The sequence below is a fragment of the Pelodiscus sinensis genome, chromosome 6 (genome assembly GCF_052426305.1).
Source record: "Pelodiscus sinensis isolate ZL-2025 chromosome 6, ASM5242630v1, whole genome shotgun sequence".
Lineage (NCBI taxonomy): Eukaryota > Metazoa > Chordata > Testudines > Trionychidae > Pelodiscus > Pelodiscus sinensis.
The window spans coordinates 87,807,529-87,823,735 of NC_143057.1; the positions used below are offsets into that span (position 1 = coordinate 87,807,529).

At 44.6% G+C, this 16,207-nt stretch overlaps 1 protein-coding gene across 10 annotated transcripts in view; it reads right to left on the reverse strand.

The window, feature by feature from the left end:
* The window catches only part of LHFPL2 (LHFPL tetraspan subfamily member 2), a 211,927-nt gene that overhangs the window by 39,467 nt on the left and 156,253 nt on the right, over nt 1-16,207 (reverse strand). The window lies entirely within an intron of this gene.

Consider the following 16,207-nt stretch of genomic DNA (forward strand, 5'->3'; position numbering starts at 1 on the left):
AAGTGAGTAAATGCATGAAAAGTTACAAGTACATGGCATCTCGTCCTCATTGGTTAATGCTCAGAGTGGCAGCTTTTGGTGACTCATGTTTCTGTAGCAGTTCTTATACATTCAGGAGCTCTACTCACTGCCAAATAGTTTATGGATCCAGAAACAGAGCTGTCAATGCACTACAGGCTCTCGCAACACCATCTAACTCTTCCTCATTGCTCAATATATTTGTTCTTTCCATCTCCCTCCGCATGTGCGCCCTACTGCCCCTGCCTATTTATGTTCCTTCCATGTTAGATGGCTGTCTACTCGTGTACCTTTTCTACTCTCCTTATATCTGAGTGGGATAAATGTTGTTTTCATGGGAGTTTGGTGGACTAAAAAATAAGGGGAAGCAGAAGATATTATATTACGTAAGGTACATAAAAAACCTCAGTTTAAATCTGAACAGTGATGGTGAAAGAGGTCCTGGAAAGCCCCTTTTTAGTCTTTGGTAACTCAGCAATTTGAAATGCACTACACTGTTACACTGCTCTATTTGCAGACATCAACAGCTCATAAGTTCTGGTTTGTTCATCTGGGAAAAAATCTGTTGTGTCCCGTATCAGGGCTTGCATTTGGACTAAGAAGCTGTTGTGCAGCTTTTACAGTAAGGGTTTGTCTTCATGAGGAAGTGATTGCAAAATAAGCTAGAGTGTGGAATTAAAACACACAAGTCACTATGCACTAATTCTTCATGTGGACACTTTTGTTCTGCATTAAGAGTGCCTTTCTGCATTTTATCTTAATCCACTTGTATATGTAATGCCCTTCAGCGAAAGTGTATAAAGTCACTCTTATGCAGAATAAAACTATCAACCTAGAGAGGTATTGTGGAATAACTATGGCAAACACATTTTGCTGTGTAGACAAGCCCCAAATCCACTTTAGAGCATGACCAAAAGCTATACTGCCAAAAAAGAACCACCACAACAACAAAAGAACAAAGAACAAAATAAAAAACAAACAAAAATCTAACAACAACAAAACTCTGAACAGTAGCTAATGCAAATTCCAGAATTATACTGAACTTAATTCATCATATATAGGTGACAACTGAGATCACTGGTACTCCCAATTTATATTCAAATTACTTCCTTAAAATTAGAAATGGAGCACAACACATCCCTCTTTATCAGTCCCGAGTTATGGCATATTAGAGGATGGGGACAGAAAGAGGACCAGGGAATGCACTGAAGTTAGCTGAGATGAGACTATAGGATTTTTTTAAAAAAGTGTATTTAAAAATAAAATACCAATAACCAACTGATCTTGAGGGAAAAAGAAGTTAGAACCCAAATGAATTCCTGTTTGCCATTCATTAAAAGCAGAAGGACACTGAACAGGACTACTACTACCCAATATATGAAACATAGATGGTACCATAAAGACATTCACATTTTGTTCGTCTCAAAACTTCCATACCATATGATATGTCAGTAAAGTGAAATGAGGCCTTTATTTAATTTGTGCTCATAGGGTGCATCTACATTGCAGAGCTTAACTGAAAATAAGCTATGCAAATTGAGCTACGTCAATTGCGTACCTTACTTTGAAAGAGCTTATTTTGAAATAGGGAGCATCTACACAGCAGGCAGTTATTTCGAAATAGAGAACTCTTCCTCTGATTTCCCTTACTCCTTGTATAACAAGGGTTACAGGAGTCCGAGTAAGAAGTCCTCCAGCTTGACAGTGTTTTCAGATTAGCGCTAGTTATGTCGAAATAGTGTTGCAGTGCAGACATACCCATAGAGACTAATGGTAAAATTCTAGCTATCCTGAAGTCTATGGGAAACTCCACTCACATCAATGGGACTAGGATTTTACCCAGAGAATTTGGATTTCCTTTCCCAATATTAGTGGGTGTGTCACAGAGCTGTGTTCTTTATGTCCTTCCTCTTATCTACTACCCAGATAACCCTGTACACATAATTTGTTTCAACTATCATTGTCATGTTGATGAGACTCAAATCAGTATCACCTTCAGTTCAGGCCCATAATTCAGCCTGTTTCTGTTTCTCAGGCTGTTACTGACATCATTTCCTGGATGTTTCCCCAATGATTTACATTAACAAAGCTAAAACTAAACTTTGTATTTTTTTCTACCCTAACCTCTCTTCATTACAGCTGAAACTCCAAAGAAAGCATCTGCTCCTCTGATATTTAGGAAGCTCATATTCATTGCTGTATATGGTAAATTATTAAAATGCAACTTGATATATATTTGCTTAAAAAAACATGACAATTAAAAAATTTCACAACAAAGTATAATTGAAGGAACTACAAAATATAATTAAAACAACAATTCAGTTCACTACATGATTCTCAAAGGGAAGAAAAAAATCAGACAAGATTTTAGGCAGACTTATAACTTGAATACACCCTCTGTAATAATAAACACTCAAAGATGATACACTAGTCAGCCAAAAAAAAAGTGAATTCTCTCAGTATTTCTATTTTAAATAATAATTGGAATGCAGGGAAAGTCCAGAGTTACATTTTTTGTGACGTCGCCTGTGTTCTTACGGAAGACGTTAATGCAGAAATTCACTTCTTAACATGGGTGATTAATTCAATAAAACACTGTTTACAAAAGATAGAAGAGAACAAGGTTCACATTTACTTTACTTGGTGGAGATTTCATGTGACTGTTGGAAGGAAAAGCCATTTGTCACATGTAGCACACAGATAACAGACTATGCCTGTGATAGCAAAGTCAGAAGCATAAGTAAATACAGTTGTGTTTTTCCCATTTTTCAAACAAAGAAAAAAAGACCTGCTTCGTAACTAGAGTTCTTCAGGATGTCTTGCTCATGTCCATTTCACATTAGGTATGTGTGCTGGAAGTTCTCCCCTCAATAGTGTCCATAGGGGAACAGCTCTGGTGCCCTCTGAAGAGGTGCCCACACAGCACGATATAAGGGATGCTGCTGGCTACCCCGACCCTCAATTCCTTCTTGCCTGAAATTCCAAGAGTGGGGAAGGGGAGCAGGTCATGGAATGGACATGAACAACTTCTCGAAGAACACCAGTTATGGAACAGATAATTGTCTTTTCCTCTTTGAATACCTGGCTCATATCTATTCCACATTGGGTAACTCCAAGCAGTACCTGTGGAGATGGGTAAGATTCCTGGCCAAGCAGATTGTAGCATAGCTCTGTCAACCCCAATGTCCCCTTTGGCATAATGAGACATGAGCGTTGCAGCTCTATAGAGGTCCTGGATCTGAACATGCACCAGGAATGCCGAGGACACCTGCGCTCTAGCTGTATGGGCTCTGACAACTGGCAGAAGCGCAGGACTCTTGCCAACACATGCCAGGACTTTATGCAAGAGTTGATCCAGTTGGAAAGCAATGATGAACTGGGTTAATTTACAGAAAGGCTTAGTATGTACCAAGTAAAAGGCCAACATGTGAAATTGCCTCTCTTCAGCAGTCTTGTGTGGCTTAGCACAGAACACTGAGAAGAATATATGGAAGAAAAATACCACCTTTGGCATGAAGGGTGGAAGGGGCCACAGCTGGATGTTGTCCTTGTGAAAGACGGTCTACGATGGTTCCACAGTTAAGGCCTTAATCTCCAATACTCATCTCACCAACATCACCGCCACAAGGAAAGTAATCTTCCAGGACGTGTGGGAAAGGGAGCCAGGAACTCAGTGGCTTGAAATAGAGAGAACTAGGTTAAGATCCCACTGCAGGCCGAGGGCCCGTACCTGCATGTAAAGCCTCTGGAGACCTTTCAGGAATTTGACTGTATGACTCTGGATTGGCTGGCAGAACTTGAAGAAGGCCACAAGGTGCACTCTGATATAAGATTCCGATTCCTGAATTGCAGTAAGTAATCCAAAATGGACTGCAATGAAGAATACAAAGGAGAAATGCTGCTCTCCGAGGCCCAGCAGGAAAATGTCATCTACTTGACCACGTTAAGTTGGAAGCCATGCATAAGACTGATTTCTCAGGAAGACCTTTGGACCGCCTCTAAGCAGGAATGCTACTTCAGCTTCAATCACAGTGCACCCACAATGACAAGTGAAGAGACTAGTTTTGGGTGTAGAACTTAACTGTGATCCTGCACCATCAAGTCCAGACTGTTGGGAAGGGGTCACCACCATGTTCATGGGCATGCTGGATCAGTGCTGGGGAGGCCACATTGTGGTGATCACAATAATCTGTGCTTTATCCCTCGGACACAGTTGATAAGAGAGATTGGAGTGAACGCATGAATCAAGTCCTCCAACCATGACAGTAGGAAGGCATCACAAAGGGAGCCCTTGCACAGGCCTTGCCAGGAGCAAAACATAGCACATTTTCTGTATTGCCTGGTAGTGAAAAGGTCTACTTGGGGAATTCCCCACCTCTGAAAGATCATGCAGGCCAACACCCAGTGGAGTGACCACTCATGGTAAGAAGAAAAATCCCTGCTGAAGTGATCTATTCAGGCATTCCTGATGCCGGTGAGTTGACAAACTTCCAAATGGCCATCATGGCTGATGCAGAAGTTTCAGAGATGAAGGGCCTCTTGCCAGAAAGCCAGTGAATGTGCTCCTCATTGCCTGTAGATGTAGAACACTGAAGCCATGTTGTCCATCAAGACCCTTGCCACTGTGCCCGGTAGGTGAGGCAGGAAGACCTTGCAGGCCAACCAGACTACCCTGAGTTCTTTGATGTGTAACATCATCTCCTGGGGCCCACATCCTTTGGTCCTGGAGACCGCAGAGGTGCGCACCCCACCATCTATAGTCCTTAGGCTTTTTGTTTGACAAATCTTGGCAGGGCTGGCTTCCTTGCCCCTGAGGTAGTTGCAGTTTGAACTGCTTATGTGCCGAGCCCAGGATATAGAGCTCCAGGGTTTTCAGAGTAGTTTAGGAGTCCTTCAGCCCATGTAACTTACTGTCTGTCTGCTCTGCAAACAGGGCTTGGCCATCAAAGAGGAAGTTCTGAATTGACTGCTAAGTTTCAGAGGACAACCCTGAGAGGAGCATTCCAGGAAGCATGACACATGGAGATTGCTGAAGCCATGGTGCAGACAGCAGAGTCAGATGCCACTTTGGTAGCAGCTGTATTCTTTTTAAGGATGTCCAGAATTGTTTGTGGGAATCCTTCTGGGAAGAAACTCTTGAACTTGGCGGCAGTTTGGTGGCCAAGGAGGACCTGATGGTTGGCCATTCTCATTGGTAAGCTAGTGTAGAAATAACTTTTTCATTCAAATAAATCCAGCTTCCTGGAGTCTTTTTTTTTTTTTTTTTTTTTTTTTTGGAGGTCAGCTCTGGGTTGCCTTTGACACTCTCTCTAATTAACTGCCTCATCCACCAGGCAATTAGGGTGAGTGTGAGAGTACAGGTACACGTGCCCCTTAGTAGGAGGAAAGTACTCATGCTCTGTCCTTTTGGAGATTGGGAAAAGAGAGGAGGGGGGTTGACACAGGGTGTTGGTAATCTTTGATACCTCTTCATGAAGGGTAAAGGCCACCCTGGCAGGGACTGTGAAGGAGAGGTTGTTGAACACAGCTATTGCTCCTCCCAATGCCTCCACCTGTAAGCCAAGGTTGGACGCAACGTTCTGGAACAATTCTTGGTGCACCTTAGCATCATCCTGAGAACTGGGTGAGGAGGCCCCATGATGGCCTAGTGAGATGACAATGAGGACAATGTCGGTACTGCGGCCCCCACTGTTGGCCAAGCAGACTGTACCCTTTGCTCCATGTGGAGTCTGCGGGGTCTTTTCCCTTAAGGTCTCAAGCACCAGAAGGGGTTGAGTCACTGAGGCCACCAGCCTGTTCGAGGGTCCTGACACTGAGTGGGCAGGCAGGGAGAGCCGGGTGAACCACCAAGGAGTCTTTGGGTATCATGAAGCAAACTACTGAGCCTGGGGCCAAGAGGAAAGTTTAGGTGTTCATGATGTAGAAGACACTGGAAGGCTGCCCCACAGATACAGAGCCTTGCTCTGTATTATAGTAATAGCTGAAGTGGTTGTTACATGGTGACCAGGATCTACTGGTGCAGCGACTCCACACCTGCACTGTCCATGGCCATGTCTGGAGGAAGACCAGTCCAAGCAGGACGTGCGCCTCTGCAGGAATCTTGGTGACCAGCAGCACTCAGTGGATCCATGACCGAAGACTGGTACCAGGACAAGGACCTGGAGGTATCGTGGGCTGGTTACAGGTGGTGGGGAGAAGTCTCCCTAAATATGGTGACATCATTTTCAGGGACCACTGGTGGAGCCGACATCCCTGTGCCGGAAAGTGCGGACATTCCTGCTGGAGAGTGCACGCCTCCATAGGTTTTGTGCCAAGTTACTGTCAAGCTCTACCCTGAATCCCACTGCAGGTGCCCAGGGTCCTGTGACTGTGGACAGCTCTTCTGCATCTGCCTCCCCAACCCCTGAGTCATGGTGACTTTGAGTAGGCTAATGATGGCGAGATGCCCCCCACAAGGGGGAGTGATGCTGTCAGAGCGAGGGTGGATGGAAAGGTTCCAAGGAAGGTTTACTTCAAGGTCTGGGCACTGCTGGGGCCGATGTGGGTGGCACCAGGATTGTCAGGATCCTTTGTGCAGCCTGGAGAAAATCAGGCTTTGATGGTACTTGAAGCTGATGGAGGCCCACTTCTGTTGGTGCTTTCAGGCAAGGAACGGAGTTGGCTGCATCACTTGATATGAGCTGAGGCTCAGCTTCTCAATGCGGGAGTAAGCTGCCCCGTGGGGCCCTGTTCTCCCCCGTGGAGGTATTAGGAGACCGTCCCCTATTGGCCTTCTGCTTCTTGGCCAAGGCAGTGAACAGAGGGATCAGTGCCGGCTTGTCAATAGTGTGCAGTGCCCTGCCAGCACTGACCCCTTGATGGTGGGTGCTGAGTCGGACCTTTTCTCAAGAGCTGTAGTGAAGGCTGACTTCATCAGGAGCACTTTGACTCATTCATCACATTCTTTCTTGGTCCTAGGCTTAAAGAGCTTGCAGATCTGACATTTCTTACTTACGTGCCTTTCACTGAGGTACCTGGCACTATGTGGATTATTTATGGGCATAGGTTGTAGAAGCGATCACAGGCCTTGATGCCTGGGGCATACCCTGGCTCCCAGCTAAGTCCCAGATGGGACTAATGAAACTGTAACTACTGCTAAGGACTAACTCAGTTACTAACTTGGTACTCTAGCTTTACAGAACACTCGTTTGTAGAAACGCCCCTCCATCATAAGGGGAACCAGGCCCAGTTTCTTGGGAGCTGCAGGGTGAATGTAGGGAGGGCTAGCTCTCTAACCCCATTGATTTCCTCTCTGTAGTCATATATTTTATTTTATTTTATTTTATTTGCAAGAGCGATATGCCTCAGATTTATCCACAGGCTCTTAAAACCTCTCCTTAGCCCTGCGGATTAGACCTCTGGCCTATTAATTTGTATTAAATTATATATGACATATTGTTAATTTACTTTAGGAATGCAGAAATTCCAATAAATAACCTTAAGAATTGAAAATCCATTATCTATTTTGGATGATTTATAATAAGGTGCAAGAAACATTCCGGAGATAATAATGGAATAACCCATTCACATGGAAAAAATCTTCCTTACTCTTATTATTTAGTAGTTGGCTTGAGCCCTGAAGCATGAGAGTTTAAACCCTTATAAACAAAAATCCTATCTAGTGAAACTGGATGTTTTCTTTATACATATAAATGTTTAAGCTTTCTAAATCCTACTAAACACTTATCTTTAATGAGAAATTGTGATACTGAGTACTGTAAACAAATGATAAAAGGAAATATATACACAGTATATCAATTGTAAATATGTTGCCTTTCAATTTCATTCAATGTTTTTATATTAGAAGAAAGTCAATAGTATTACCAAAGTTACTTTCTCCGTGCCATTTATTATTTTTATACCTTTCTTATGTTGCCTTCTGTTTGCACCCGCTGTAAAACAAGCACTCCTTTGCTTAAATTTCCCTTCATGGAGAAGTTTTTTCCACAACTCAAATCAGTCTCCGAAGTAGGGATGCAAATATCCCTTAAAAATTGTAACTGGTTAAATATGATTTTAATTGTTTAACAGGTTAATTGCCCTTTGGACAGCCCCCAATGGGCAGGAGTTTCCTTCAGTGTGGCCTCAATGGGTGGTGAGGCTGCTCTGGTCAGCTGGTGGCCCATTGTACCATGGGAGGCGGGACTGCTCTGGCTGGCTGGGTTCCCGGCGCACCATAGGCAGCGTTCTGTGACAACCCAGCCGGGCTGCTGGTTAACTGGTTACCCTGTAAGCATCACCCAGTAAGGGTTAACCCTTTACATCCCTACTCTGAACTCCCTCTTTATCTGCTATATACTTTTTTGAGATAGGGAGTTCTGACCAGCCTATTTAGCAAGTATTAGCACAACTCATACAGAAGTTAGACTTAATTGGGTTTGGAGAAATAACCATTTATTCAGGTTACTTAGCCATATGGAACATCCATATCCAGTATAAGTGAAGTCTACTATAGATGTTCGGTAATCTCTTACCCCGGAGATCCACACAGTGTTCTGAAATGATAGTAACTATATGGTGTCACTCATGTATAGGGCTAACTACCAAGAAGAGAGTTGGCAGGAGGCCAAGAGAGCCAACAGTGTGAGCATTTGAATTGGAAGCAGTCATTCTTCCTGTTCCTGTTATGTGAACAAAGGAGAGCCTGGGAGAACATGCACTAATCCAGGCAGCTAGGGACATTGATGCCTATGACAGAACTAAGAAATGTTATTTTCTTTATTTTGGGGTTATTTTCTTTATTTTTGGGTTTGATGGAGTTCTGTGCTGAGCTACATAATTACTTCCTTACACCGTAACTCTCCAAACTGAATCCCAGAGAATCAATTCTCTGTGGTTTTTATTCCATTTTTTTTTAGTTGCTCTGTAATGTCTAGCAACCAAGTAAAGTTTCACCAAGAGTGTTCTTTTTTTGTTATTAATAAAAATCACCCTTTTAAGACCACGATCTAATACCTGTGTCCTAGAAGGTAGGAGGTTGTACGTGCATAGGCCTGAGAGTGCAAAGCCGAACTACTAAGAGAAATTACGGTTTTCAAGATCTCTCCCGAGGAATGGTTAAAAGAGCTTGAGAGTACCTCGCAGAAAGGAATTCCCAAGTGTGCATTCCTGGGTTCTCTTATATTTGAGTGGTGAGCAAAAAACAGTGCCACACTTGCAATATGCTCTTCTCAGACATAAAATTTTCAAAAACAGAGAGACCACTGAGCTAGTATTCCTATGCAAATTTGACACTCTGAACCAAGGTCTAAAGAAACACATGGAATGGCTCCCACATTACAATAGGTAATTTCCTATTCAGTGTACTCTCAACTTCTCACCACTGTTGGAGATAAGCCACATCCATTCTGATTTAATTAGCACTTATGTCACAGTCTCTCTATCTTTTTTTTCTGTCTTTCTTTTTCTCTTCAGCATCTGAGGAAATGAGCTGCAGCTCATGAAAGCTTATTCTCTAATACCCTAGTGCCACTGAACACCTTGTTGTTTTGCTGAAACAGATTAGCATGCTCTCGCTCTCTCAAATCCATTCCCATTTTTTTCTTTTTCAGAAAAAAATTGTTCATTTGAAATAAAATTCTTTATGCATGTTCCTAAATGCAAAACAGATAAATAAAACTAAATGTTCTTTCCACTCATCTGTATTAGAGAACTCTACTCTCCATCATTTTGCTTGTCTATACAAAAATAAATTAAAATTGGAGATAGATCTAAATTATAAAATTACATCCTAGCTTCTAATGTTAAGTTCAAAAGTGTTCATTTGTAGGTTTTTGGTTTGACCCAACATAGAGATGAGACAATTGCAGAGCTCAAATCTGTGTTACCTGCATACTGCTATTGCTTATTGAAAAAAAAATCCTAAAAGCAAAACATTAGAATAGCAAGGTGAGAGCCCACCAACTATCTTGTAGAACAATTTTATGGCCAGTTCTATATTATCTCCTTGTACTTTTGAATCCTATTAACTGAAGCTGTAAAGGTCATACCAAACTGTAGAATTTAACTTTTCCCCACACCCATTCTGTCAGCTCAAGAGGAAAAATTAATCATCCTTTAACAAGTAGCTTTTGGCTCAGTTTAAACAAACAGCTGAATGGAAGGCCACACAGAAAGCTGAAACAGTCCCAATGTATGAAACAACTACAGGCACAATTTTCTTCTCATGTTTGATATAGTCCAAAGCAAAACTATGCAGAAGTTTTTATAACTTTTGTTTACAAAATACATTTTTAACCTTCATATAGACTAAAATGAGCAGATCCTTTACGCATTTTAGTTCTAATTTTCTTGAATTGTTATTCATAGAATCATAGAATAATAGGACTGGAAGGGACCTCAAGAGGTCATCGAGTCCAGCCCCCCGCCCTCAAGGCAGGACCAAGCTCCGTCTACACCATCCCTGACAGATGTCTATCTAACCTGTTCTTAAATATCTCCAGAGAGGGAGATTCCACCACCTCCCTTGGCAATTTATTCCAATATTTGACCAATTCATTAATGGTATTGCAACTTTCAGTGTAACCTTTAAATTATGAAAATGAAAGTTTCTATTTAGGTTGACATTTTCAAAAACACTATTTAAACAAACTAACAAACAAACAAAGGCTCATGCTCTAAGATTGAGCAATTTTGCAAAGAGCCCCATCCAGGTCTTTATGAGATCACAGTCTCCACATCTTCCATATAATAGGACCTCATATTCAGGCAATGTGCACCTCACAGTGCTATAGAGCAGTGTTTCTCAACCAGTGGTATGAGTACCCTTAGGGTACTTGAGAGAAGTCTGGGGGGTACATCAACATAACTGAAATTTGGAGAAAACTGAATTTTTGTTTGAAGTTTTACAGCATGTTATTATTATTGTACTTTTTACACCCAAAAATTTCATCTCCTGCCCAGCTACGATTAAGTTGTTTAAAAAATGTGTTGCAATAGTAGAAAAAATTTGTGTGAGTCTGAAAACTAAGTACTGGGGGCACTTACAATTATTTTTTTAAAGGGGTAATTTATAAAAAAAAAAAAAAGGTTGAGAAACACGGCTGTAGAGGATATCAATACTAATTATGGCCATGTCTACACTGGCAAGTTGCTGCGCAGTAAATCAGTATCCAGCACTGAAACTTTCATGGTGTCTACCCCAGTAAAGAACTTTATGCGCACTAGCTCCACAGTTAGTGTGCTGCAAGTAAACCTCCTCTTCAAGAGCTTGCTGCACTCTGAATAGTGACTGGGGAACCAGTGTGGACTGGCCTTCAGCATCCTTCCCAAAATGCCTGTTTTGGTCTCTCTGTCCATGTATTTGAACTCTAGTGCCATGCTCAGATGACGAACCAGGTGTCCAAGACCTGCGCTTGCAGTCTTTTTGAAATTTGAAAGTCCCCTTCCAGTTTGCTTAGCAACATGTAGTGTGTTCTCAGTACCTCTCTCCAGCTGGGCATGCCTGCTCCATGCACCAGATCTCCTGCTTGAAGCCATGCCAAGAGGCTAGACCTCCTCAGTGTTCAGGGAGGAGGCGGCAGTCTAGTCTCAGCTGTGCTCCAGCCATAGGAATTATGGTATCTACAGGCAGATCTCTGGGTGCATGACCAGGATGCATTGCAGCGCAGGGTCAAAGTGAAGCAGCTGTGAAACACCTACCGCAAGGCACAGGAAGCAAACCGCCACTCTGGTGCTGTGCTTACGACCTACAGGTACTACAAGGAGCCAGATGACACACTTAGAGGTAACCGCACTTCCATTCCGAAGACCCCCGTAGACACTTTGTAGCTGAATGTGCTGATGGGGAGAGGGAGCCAGAGCCAGAGGAGGTTGCGGCATCCATAGAGGCTTGCAGTGAGGTGCTTTTTTGTACCCCTGAAGAGGCCAGCCACTTGAAGCCCTCGGAGGCTGCGGATGATGCAACTGCCAAGTGGTTGGGAAAGTGCTCAAGCAACTTGCTAGGAGCGGGCAGGTTACAGAAAGGAGGCTGGGTTCTGTGTGATGCTGCTACCAGCAGTGAGATGGTGAACAGACCCCTGAGGGTCATAGACCTCATTGAAAGCTTCATGCAGCTGCTATGTCACCCCACTCTTCAGATTATCTGGCAGAGCCAACATGGCTGACATTCCATCGGCACTATGCTGTCATGGGGGCCATCGCTGTGCAAAGACAAGCTGCGTATGGTCCAGGATGGAACCTGCAGTCCAGTAAAAGATCCTCCTTTGCTTCCCTGCTCACCGTAAGTAGTGAAATGTCTTCCAGGGTGAAGGCAGCTTGTGGAAATGAATGGCCATCACTAAAACTTTTGCTCCCCCCTCTACACTGCTCTCCCCAATTCCCACCTGCACAGAACACAGTGGCCATGCACAAATGAAAACTCCTCCCCAGCACCTCTTTGGCTGCACCACGGGATTCTGCAGCAAGGGGTTCCCCTGACCAGCTGCACAAAGGGATACCCACGCCATCAAAGCCAGGGTTTCTCCAGTCCGTTCTCCTGCCCTGCTGCATCTCTGTTTTCCCTTGGTGCCCTTAGTGGTGAACTCACCTCTGTGGGGTTCCTGTATGGCATGTACGCTTGCTCCAGGACAGGCAGTGCACATGTTTCAAAGGAGCTGGGGCACTGCTTTATCTAGTGTTAACAGTGGGTCTGTGACATGTTGCAGTTTTGTCCCTGATAGAGCAGGTCTCAGAATGCTGCTGTCAGGAAGTTCTACCTCCTGCAGTACCTGAGACAGGCATGGAAGTGTCCAAAAAAGACTAGAGAGGAATTTTTGTGAGATGTCCTGAGTCAAACAGAAGTCAAACAAAAAATTGCAGGAGTGGAGAGACAGTGACAGGAGGGAGCAGAAGAACACACAGTGGGCCCTAAGCATTATGGAGTGACAAGCATACATGCTCGAGGCACCGCTAGCACTACAGATGGAGCAGCTGTGCGACTTCCCCCCTCTGCAGCCAGTGTTCCAAAACTTTTTCCAATATACCCCACCCTCCCCACCTAAGCAATTTGGGCATCACTCTATCCCCGGGTGCCATGCACCACATTCCACACCTATTCACCCAACCTACACTCCTGCAGGCTGCCTATGCACTCAACACTAATCCACCTGTAGCCCGCAGCCCTGCTTCCACAGCACATCAGACAGCAGGGTGGCATATGAACCATGGACATTCACACACCTGTGACATTCTTGTAGTATGCCTCACACATCCTGCCTCTTCCACCCTCCTTCCCTGTCTCCCACAGTGCAATGTTTGTTTCATGCTTCACGCGTGGACAACATTTACTTTGTGTTTAATAAATGAAATTCATGTGTTTCTAAAGAAATCTTTATTCCATTACATGAAAGCAAGCAAGTGTACCCCAACAAAGCTATGGTCACTATAGCCCTAAGTGTACCAAACAGACCAATGAGAGTAACCCACTGGCAATGTAGCCACTGCACTCCTATGCGTAGCAGTAAGACTTACTGACTTTTAGCATCAAATTGCTGCCTCAAGACATCCCTGATCCTCATGGCTCCATGCTGTGCTCCTCTAATAGTCCTGGTCTGTTCAGACTTGGCCTCCAGGAGTTTGGTCCAACCCTGACCAAAGCTTTCATTTTTTCCCTTCACAAATATTATGGGGGGTTCGCACACAGCGATAACCATAGGGATGTTATCATCAGCAAGGTCCAGCTTCCCGTACAAACATCGCCAGTGGGCCTTCAAATGGCCAAAAGCACACTACACAGTCATTCTGCACCTGCTCAGTCTTTAATTGAATCATTCCTTGCTACTATCAAGGCTCCTCATGTATGGTTTAATGAGCCATGGCATTAAAGGGCAGAAAGAGTCTCCAAGGATCATGATGGGAATTTCCATTTCTCACTCAGTAATCTTCTGGTCTGGGAAAAAAGTCCAGGCTTGCAGTTTCCTGAACAAGCCAGTGTTCTGAAAAATGCAAGTGTCGTGCACCTATCCAAACCAGCCTGAGTTAATGTTCATGAATCGCCAGGGGCGGCCCGTGGATGTAGGTAACCTCGGTAGTTGCCTAGGGTGTCACGTTTAACGCAGCGCCCAATGACGACGTCACGCCACTGAGGGCTATGGAGGTGGGGGTGCCAATCGCGCATTCCGCCTAGGGCACCAGTTGCTGGCAGCTCTCCTCGAGCCACTCCTGTGAATCGCCCATGCTGATCCACAAGCACCTGCAGAACCATGGAGAAACACCCTTGCAGTTAATGTACGCTGAGGGTAAGTGGCCTGGTTCCAGAAATGGAATGTGCATGCCATCTATCCTCTGAAGTTTGGGAAACCCATCCATAGAAAACCAACCATAATTTCCATGGGTACAAATATGGACAGCCCAGAGTCACAGTCTCTTGGAGCAAGATGAGATTGATGGCCTGGCACACTTCCATCAGCATGAGTCCAACAGTCAACTTTCCCACTCCAAAATGGCAACTGAGCAAAAGCTGCCTGGAGTAGCCAAGCTTTCACAATGCAACCACCATGCTCTTCTCCACTGGCAGGGCAGCTCTCAGATGCTTGCTCTTGTGCCACAGGGTTGGGGCAAGCTCAGCACACAGTCCCATAAAAGTGGCTTTCTTCATCTTCTAAGTTCTGCAGCCAGTGCTTGTCATCCCAGGCTTGCATGACGATGTGACCTCACCACTCAATGATAGTTTCCTGAGCCCAAAAGCGATGCTCCACTGTCTTCAGCACCGCCATGAAGGCCACAAAAAATCTTGTATCATACGAATGATGCTCAGATTCCTCAGTCTACTTCAGGAATAACTTGATTGCATGTGCAACATGCTAGTGAGAACTCTCAGGATTTTTGTCAAGTATTGGGGATCTACTTCTGCACACCAAGAAGGCAGCGTGCACAGCACAGAAGCCATGGACAGATGGCACCAAATGCAGAGGGAAGTGCAGAAGTTGCTGTGAGCTGAAGTGATGCACCACAGGGCTTTGAGACAGGCCCCAGGATGCCTCACATCTCCCCTCTCCCCCAAAACCCCTGCAGCAGAGGAGGAAGAGGTAGTAAGGATGTTAAATTGCAGTTACTGAACTAATCGTACAGCTGATACAATTTGTACAGCACCATAGCAGGGGTAGTTTCAAGAGCCACCTGCACTGCAGCTCTGCATTTTAAATGTAGTAAGAGCCACTGGGTTCATAATACATTTAAAATGCAGAAGCGCAGCATCCATGCGAGCCAGGACTGCTTGGTCCCGGCTCGCACTGAGTCCAGCAGCCTGCTGTCCACCGCGAATAGGGGGCTGCTCTTGGTACATTTCAAAGGCTGAAGCACTGCAGTGGAAACCGGTGCTAGCAGGGACTTCTTCAGTCCCCACTTGTGCTGTTTCCCTGCTGTGGCTCTGCCTCCACCCCCCCGCCTCCCCACAGAGATGGGTGCTGGGGGGAAATAGCTTTTAAGTCAGCTCCTCCCAGCACCGACTCCTGCTCCCCTCCCTTTCCGATAGAGGAAGCAAGGTGGGGAGGGAGAGAAGTGACTAATCAACTATCCAATAAGCTTATGCGTAGTTCACTAGTCGCTTACATCCCTAAAGAGGTGCTCTGTGGAACAGCTGCCCAGAGCGCTCCACTCCAAAAGACACTGTAAGTGCAGCAAGTGTGGTCATGCTAATGCATTGGTGGCTGACAGTGTGGACACCCAACAGCATTTTTGCTGACGTGTGCCGTGAGCAGCGCTATAATTGCCAGTGCTTTACATCTGCCAGTGTAGTAAAGGCCTATGTTAAAAGTGACGAGGAGTCCTGTGGCACCTTATAGACTAACTGAGGTGTAGGAGCATAAGCTTTCGTGGGCAAAGACCCACTTCGTCAGATGCAGGTAGTGGAAATTTCCAGAGGCAGGTATAAATATGTAGGCCAGGATCAGGCTGGAGATGACGAGGTGGATCCAATCAAGGAGGATGAGGCCCACTTCTAGCAGCTGATCTGGAGGTGTGAATTCCAAGAGAGCAGAAGCTGCTTTTGTAGTTAGCGAGCCATTCACAGTCTTTGTTTAATCCAGAGTTGATTGTGTCAAACTTAAAGATGAACTGTAGCTCAGCATTTGTGTCCATTGATTCTTTTACGTAGGGACTGTCCAGTTTGGCCGATGTATATAGCAGTGGGGCATTGTTGGCACATGATGGCATATATTACGTTGGTAGATGT